This window comes from Arachis ipaensis, chromosome B03 (assembly GCF_000816755.2).
Source record: "Arachis ipaensis cultivar K30076 chromosome B03, Araip1.1, whole genome shotgun sequence".
NCBI classification, from domain to species: Eukaryota; Viridiplantae; Streptophyta; class Magnoliopsida; order Fabales; family Fabaceae; genus Arachis; species Arachis ipaensis.
Window position 1 is genome coordinate 108,388,077 of NC_029787.2, and position 8,588 is coordinate 108,396,664.

Here is an 8,588-nt window from a genome sequence, read left to right on the forward strand (position 1 = left end):
AAATTTGTCCTGCCAAGCTTGGGACAAGGAGAAAGAAGCTAAGAAAAAGGAAGAATACAACTCGGAAAGGTCTCGAAGATACCACAACTACACCCGACTCCAGGTTTTTCTCGTAGATATTTACAGGGAGATATTTCACACTAAAAAGCTTCCATCTCCTCGGTCCATCAAACACAAAACGGCTAGAAGTCGGACAGCATATTGCGAGTACCACAAACTATATGGGCATTAAAGAATGTCATAGAAAAGTTGACCAAAGAAGGACGACTAGAAAAGTACCTAGCCAAGAGGTTAGACGACCAAAGAAAGAGGAAAAGAGATGATGCTGACGGAGGATGGCGAGATCGACTCCCACAAATTCCTGAGAGACACATACACATGATAATGGAAGGCTTGTAGGAGGAAGAATCACTAAATCCTCACATAAAAGGCATCTTAAAAAAGTATACCAAATCGAAAAATACAATAGAGCTTCTAATTTACCCACAATCTCGTTCACCAAAGAGGATGCACAAGGGGTGACACCTGGTCACGACGACCTAGTAGTAATAACAATGATCACTGCTAATGCAAATCTCCATAGAACTTTGATGGACCAAGGGAGTTTGGCGGATATACTATTCAAGCCCACTTTCGACAATCTCGGGCTAGAAGAAAAGGATTTGAAGGCGTATCTCGACAACCTTTTTAGTTTAGAGGACACACCGATCCGACCTCTTGGATTCATCTCATTATACACCACCTTTGGTAAAGGCACGAGGTCAAGAACGTTAACCGTTAACTACATTGTGGTCGACGTTATGTCCGCTTATAATGCCTTAATAGGTCGGACTACTTTAAATTGACTAGCTGCATTTATCTTTACACCCCACCCAGGGACGGACTCAAGGAGGGGGGGACACTACAAAAAAAAGGGTTAAAATGGCATGGAGATTAAGGGGGTTTTAAAGAACCGTCATATTATCGAGTCATTATGGCAATTTTTTCTGCTGCCGTAATTGGCTTTATATATTTTGGCGGTTCTGGTGATTATGGCGGTTTTGAACCGCCATTTTCACACGCATATAAAAAGAAAAAAATTACAATCCCTGGCTCATTCAACGCCGTTCTTCCTTCTAGCTAGGGCTTCTATCCTCTCTGAACATACAACACTCTCATTTCTTCAGTGTAAAGAAGCTCTCCGACAACGCCTTCTTCCTTCTAGGGCTTCTCCTCTCTCCGCCGGTTACGATCTCTCCAGGTACCTCTCCCTCTCAAGTTAAACTGAAACTGAAACCGAAATGCTATTTTCGTACATAGAGAAGCCAAAATCGAAAATGATGCTGTTTTATTTTTGCACAAAATTCCGGCGAGAGGCAAGGCTCTAGTGGCTACTGACATCAGCATTTCGATTCCAGAAGGCACCGATTTCTTTGTTTTTGTTTGGGTTAGGATTTGAAAATTGCTTTTGGTGCTGATTTTTGGGGGGTTTTTATTTCTCTGCAGCTCTGTTAGGGATTTTTGGGTCTTCCGTTGAAGCATTGGATTGACGTTGGTGCGGGGGTGATTGACGACGATCTCAGGTCTTCTTTCGCTTACTTCTATTAACGTGTGTCTCTCTCTCTGAACTCAGATCTTCTATTGCTTACTTCTATTAAGGTGTTTCTCTGATCTCCGATCTCAGATCTCAGATCTCAGAAAAAACTGCTCCAATCTCAATTTCTCTATTTGCCTCTTTGGTTCTTTTTTGGTTCTTTTAAGCAAAGCTATAAATGAGTAATCTCTTTAGTTGTTTAGCTCTGTTGCCGTTGCTCTGTTCAATGTTTTTGCATTAGCTCTGTTCAATATTTAATTAAAGCCCTAAAATAGCAGTGAAAAGAAGCACTTAGACACATTAGTGTATGCTGTAGTCCTTGTTTCATTTCAGTCTCAGGTCATCAACATCAAACATGTAGTGCAGCTCATTATTTGATTAACATGTCCTTACACTTAGATTTGATTAACATGTTGTAGTCCTTGTTTCATTTTATTCCTTCTGCTTCTTTTAGGCTGGCTGTCTTGGACTTTCTTTTTTTTATATTTATTTTTGAACAATTTTAGTAGAATGGCTGTTGACTCTTGTTATTGGAATGGCTGTTAACTCTTGTTATTACTCTAGTTAATATTTTTTAAATATTTGTAATAGTTGCTGGTTGAGTTTTGAAAGCAAAAAAGAGGGAGAGCGCTCTTTTCGCCATTTAGCCACCTTCACCACTCTCTGCAAAAGATTTGTGATTGTTAATCATTACTCATTCTTTTTAATCTTCTCTCTCTCCTTCTTTTTCATCCTTTAATTTCTAAATAACAGTTTATTTCTTTATTTTTTCCCCTCGCTTATTACTTTCTGTTTTTATCATTCTTCTCAATAGTACAATGTTTTAGTTTCATCATTTCACCACCAAAAAATGAAAGAAAGAAAGATAATATGTAATTTGGGAGAATATTTTTCAGAAAAAATAAAAATAATAATAATAATAGAAGAAGTGAGAGTTACTTAGAAGAAAAAGAAAAACAATGGGTTCGATTCGGACGATGGTGATGATAATGTTATACTTTTCATCGATTTTCATGTAAAATTAGATTAGTTAGAACAAAATTGATTATGGATGGTCGTGGTTTATATGTAAAAGAAGATTTTTTCTTTGAGAAAAAATTCACCACTTTTTTGTTATTTTGATGTGTGTATTGGACACTGGTTGAGCTATTTCTTTGATTTTGGACTTGCTTCTTAGGCACTTAGAACCATTTTGTTTTGCAGTTTGGGAACTAGTTTATGAGGCAATAACTGAACTATGTTTGCTTTGTTTTGCTTACTTCTATTTAGTTCTCTTTATTTCTCAAGCAAAAGGAAGCAACTCAAGTAGTGTAAAGGTGTTATTCAAATTGTGTGTGTTTTTTCTTCTGAAGTTGATATGTTTTGCTACTCAATTTTGTCATGAGTTGTTGAAATATGAGTGATTATGTTGCAGTTTGTGTAGTATGTTGCAGTTTGTGTTATCCAACTATATTTAACTCAATTTTGTAGAATTCTGCACTCAAGGTTCATATCTTCTTCATTATTAGGTAACTTTCTTTTTCCTCTGCTGAATTATTTTGAGTATGCTTCTCTGTCTTGACTCTTGACCTTAAAGGGTAATCAAATATCTTTTCTTTTTGTGCTGTGTTTTACTTCCTGGTGTTGGTGATGGTGAAAATTTAAGAAATTAAGCTCTGATATGAGTCTAGTAATAAAACTTGCAACTAGCTTCCAAACTTTGCTTATTCTATTTTGAGTGTAAACCTGGTATGATATTATTCTAAGACTATTTCTTATTCTATTTATTCTATTTTTCATTTTTCTGCAGGAGGACATTGATGAATTCAGCGATGTTGATGAACTATACAGCTCATTGCCTTTAGATAAGATCTTGTTACAATCCCCCCCGGGCTATCTAAGGTATTTGTTTGCTCACGATTGTTTTGTTGCAAGTATACAAGGGATCATTCAGTAATACATATTGAAGCATATGTAGATTCAATTTACCACATTGGATCATTGATTAATTTTTCACGTTAGCAAATTTTGCTGGATTCCTTGCTGGGCTATGCAGTTTATGATGGTAATGTATTATAGAAGTCTAACATTTAATTGATGGGTGATGCGGATTTTAATTTCGGAAATGGTTAACTCTTTACAAGATACCCTCTATGAACCTCTTAATTGTGGGTAGCAACTGTGGCTATCACATGTTATTTTCTAGACTTCTACTACTATTTATTATTTAATATTTAATTTCTCTCTCTCCTTAATTCTCTTTCTCTTTCTCTTTTTTTATAAATTATAATTTTTTTTGTCTCTTTCTATCTTGTAGAAAAAAATTAATTTGCATATATACCACTACTTGAGAAGGAAAAGTTCACAAAGCCATTGCTACAGCCACAAATTAATTTGTCAATTATCCTCTTTTTTTTTTTCTTTTGATGTGAAATAATTGTAAACAGTGGAAAGGATGCTACTAATGCAGGAAACAGTGGATTAATCTCTGCTTGATTAGTAGTGTTGCTGAGTTTGTTATAGCATTCAAGCTCTCGTGTATTTGTTGACAATCCATGTTGAAAGAAGTCATTACTATAGTCTGATTGAGATAATAATAGACCAGTAGGGTTTGATTGTGATCTATATTCTTCACTTTTCAAGCCAAAAGGTTCTACAGTTTGAAGGATGTTTGACCCGTTAAGATAAGAATTATTGAAGCTGGGGTTTCCTAAAGGGAAATTAGGGTTATTCCCCATGTTAAGAAATGTGTTGCCGTTCATGATTTGCAACAGATTTTGCAACAGTTGTAGTTGGGCTAATTGAGAAGTAGCATCTCCTTGTAGAGCAATATTAGGGTTTCTCCCCCAAGTAGTAGTGTTCATATTCATCATAGAATTCCCTCTTTTTTTTTCCTTTTGATGTGAAATAATTGTAAACTGTTCATGAATACTTTTGATCTCCAAAACAAGTTAAGATTCGGTCATGGTCACTATTAGCTATTTGAATGTACTTTTGAGTGAAATAATTGTAAACTGTTCATGAATACAGATTTTGACTTCCTGTTCTGATTTTGTTGTAAATTATAATTGATTAACAAAAAGTGAAAAAAAAAGATTTATCAATGTTTGTGGTATATAGGCATAAGTAGGAAGCAACTAATGGTAATAGGTGAGCATGAGCATGTGTTATTGCTGGTTGTTGACTAAGGGTTGTTATTGCTGTTATTGCTTTGTTTGAAAATGATTCTATACATCAGTGAATAGAAAGATCTTAAGGCTTCATTCTTTGTCGCTGCTATGGTTAACAAGCACATGGGAAAGCTAATTAACAACTAGCACTAGTAGTATTATTAGTAACATTTTATATGTATTTTTTAGATGAATTCAAATTCATAATTATCCACTTATTATTAATATATGCCTTTTTCTTGTATTTCTTGTGCTCATAATAATTATATTTTTATTGTAGGAATTGGATTAGGAGAGTGAGATTCCATCACCAAAAGAGTTAGGAAGTAGGTCTTCTGGAGCAAGCAACAAGGAAGCATGACCTTGCTTGATATGTTAAGACATATATTAAGGATTATATGTTAAGACAATTATAAGTCAGAATTAGTCAATGCTTGTTAAGGATTATTTTGATACTTTGTTTTTTGGATTATGACATTTCAATTATGACTTGGATTATGACTTTTGGATCATGTATGAATTAAAAATCATCTTATGATGTTTGATTTATGGCTATACCTTTTGGTTATTATGAGATTTTTAAGTGAGTTTCGAAAATATCACTTTAAATTAGTAGTTTCAATCTTATTTTAAAAAGCATAAAATTGTCATCATAATTAGGTACAAACGGCGGTTAGAAACTCCCGTTTTAAATGAAAACGATGCCATTATACGCTGGTAAAAATGGCGGTTAAAAACTGCCATTTTAAACGAAAATGATGCCATTATATTTTGGTAAAAATGGCGGTTAGAAACTGTCATTTTAAACACACAAGATGCCATTATAACATGGTAAAAATGGCAGTTATCATGGGGAAAAACGGCGGTTTCTAACCGCCATTTTAAACAGAAGAGATGCCACAACATCCTGGTAAAAACGGCGGCTGTTCAAAAACCGCCATTTTATGCGGAAATAATGGCGGTTACAAACCGCCATTTTAACCTTCAAAAACCGCCGTATTATCCACAGGTTATTATGGCGGTTTTCTGAAAACCGCCGTAATAACCAGAATGGCGCCCAGAATAACGGCGTTTCTTGGAGGCGCCAGTTTTGGTCATAATGACGGTTATAACCGCCGTAATTACCCAAAATAACCGCCATTTTAACCTTTTTTTTTGTAGTGGGAGTAGTGGCCTTGGCCCTCCTCCAACAAATTTTAAACTCATATATTTTTATAATAGATGCATTATATAGAGTCAAATTTAATAGTATAGTAATAATAAAAAGAATTAGTATTCTTTATGTATTAGAGTTTAAATTTCTCTACATATATTTATATTATTTATATTTTTTATTTGATTTAAAATTCTTTTTACATTTATATGACATTATATTTGATTATACAAGATTTTAATTTTCGGCCCTTCCATTGTTAGATTCCTGGATCCGTTCTTGACCCCACCTATGTATGAAGTTCCCAACCGCAAAAAGGATCACTACTATAAAGGGAGACCAAAAGCTAGCAAGAAAATGCTACAATAAAAGTCTCAACTTAAGAGGCAATACAGGTGGCAAAGAAGTCAATACTATTGAGCTCAGTAGTGTCCGAGTTCAGGAAGAGCTATGTCTCCAACCTGACGAAAAGATAGAAAAAGTACAAATTGAAGATCATGTTGGAAAGACAACGAGTATAGGGGCTAACCTGGATGAAGGTCTAAAGGCATAACTCGTTGATCTCTTACAAAGGAACTCCGACCTCTTTACTTGAAAAGCCTCCGATATGCCTGGTATAGATCCCGACCTCATGTCTCACAAGCTCACCGTTTATCCAGGATCTCGACCTGTTCAACAAAAGCGGCGGAAGCTCAGCCCTGAAAGGACACAGGTCATGGAAGAACAGATCCAAGCCTTATTAGAAGCCGAAAAATGGAGGATGTGCATTGATTACACCGACCTCAACAAATCTTATTCCAAGTATCCTTACCCTCTCTCCAGCATTGATGCCCTGGTTGACTCGGCCTCAGGGTATAGATATCTGTCCTTTGTGGACAATCAAATTTCGATGTACAAATTGGACCAGAAAAAGACTTTTTTCATCACTTTTAAGGCTAACTATTGTTACGTAGTAATGCCTTTTGGATTAAAGAATGCTTGAGCCACATACCAACGACTAATGAATAAGGTGTTTTTCTCTGACCTGGAAAAACTCATGGAAGTATATATGGACGATATGCTCGTCAAGACCAGGGACGACCTTACTCTTTTGTCCGACCTCACCTAGGTGTTCTCCATAATAAGGAAACATGGGATGAGATTGAACCCTTTAAAATGCACTTTCGCAATAGAGGTCAGGAAGTTCTTAGGTTTTATGCTCACTCAAAAAGGCATAGAGGCCTATCCAGAAAAATGCATAGCAATGTTAGAGATGAAAAGTCCGACTTACCTCAAATAAGTCCAGCAACTTAATGAAAAGTTGACCGCGTTGTCTAGATTCTTAGCAGGGCCATTGATGAGCGGATAATTTATACGCTTTTTGACATTGTTTTTAGTATGCTTTTTAGTAGGATCTAGTTGCTTTTAGGGATGTTTTCATTAGTTTTTATGTTAAATTCACATTTCTGGACTTTACTATGAGTTTGTGTATTTTTCTATGATTTCAGGTATTTTCTGGCTGAAATTGAAGGACTTGAGCAGAAATCAGATTCAGAGGTTGAAGAAGGACTGCTGATGCTGTTGGATTCTGATCTCCTTGCACTCAAAGTAGATTTTCTGGAGCTACAGATCTCGAAATGGTGCGCTTCTAATTGCGTTGGAAAGTAGACATCCAGGGCTTTCCAGCAATATATAATAGTCCATACTTTGGCCAAGAATAGATGACGTAAACTGGCGTTCAACGCCAGCTTTCTACCCAAATCTGGCGTCCAGCGCCAGAAAAGGAGCCAAAACCAGAGTTGAACGCTCAAACTGGCACAAAAGCTGGCGTTCAACTCTAAGGAGGACCTCTACACGTGCAACACTCAAGCCCAGCCCAAACACACACCAAGTGGGCCCCGGAAGTGGATTTATGCATCAATTACTTACTCATGTAAACCCTAGTAGCTAGTTTATTATAAATAGGACCTCTTACTATTGTATTAGGTATCTTTGATCAGCTTTTGATCTTTGATCAATTGTATGCTATCTTAGATCACAATAGGGGGCTGGCCATCTCGGCCATGCCTGGACCTTCACTTATGTATTTTTAACGGTAGAGTTTCTACACTCCATAGATTAAGGTGTGGAGCTCTGCTGTTCCTCAAAGATTAATGCAAAGTACTACTGTTTTCTATTCAATTCATCTTATTTCTCTTCTAAGATATCCATTCGCACCCAAGACCATGATGAATGTGATGATTATGTATGACGCTCATCACCATTCTCCCCTATGAACGCGTGCCTGACAAACACTTCTGTTCTACATGAAATAAGCTAGAATGAATATCTCTTAGATCTCCTAACCAGAATCTTCGTGGCGTAAGCTAGAATGATGGCGGCATTCAAGAGAATCCAGAAAGTCTAAACCTTGTATGTGGTATTCCGAGTAGGATGCCGGGGATTCGAGTTTGGACAACTGACGGTTCATCTTGTTGCTCAGATTAGGTAATTTTCTTTTTGTTTTTTTTTAAAAAAATTTTCAAAAATATTTCAAAAATTTCTCATCTGTTTTCGAAAAAAAAAATAATAATAATAAAAATGTTTTCAAAAATATATTTTTCTTCAGAATTTTTAAGAATGAATTCTAGTGTTTCATGATGATTTGTTGAATCCTGGCTGGCTGTAAGCCATGTCTAATTTTTGGACTGGGGTTTCAACTTACCATCATAAATGAAGAGATTCTCACACACTT

At 36.0% G+C, this 8,588-nt stretch overlaps 1 long non-coding RNA gene across 3 annotated transcripts; it reads left to right on the top strand.

The window, feature by feature from the left end:
* Positions 1,024-3,400, top strand: LOC107634597. 3 transcript variants are annotated; one of them, XR_002358544.1, is made up of 4 exons: positions 1,024-1,240; positions 1,486-1,588; positions 3,044-3,081; positions 3,363-3,400. It is a non-coding gene; the product is annotated as an uncharacterized LOC107634597 (long non-coding RNA). The 3 variants fall into 3 exon arrangements; XR_001619003.2 differs by lacking the exon at positions 3,044-3,081 and having other exon boundaries at positions 1,052-1,240; positions 3,363-3,394; XR_001619004.2 differs by lacking the exon at positions 3,363-3,400 and having other exon boundaries at positions 1,053-1,240; positions 3,044-3,222.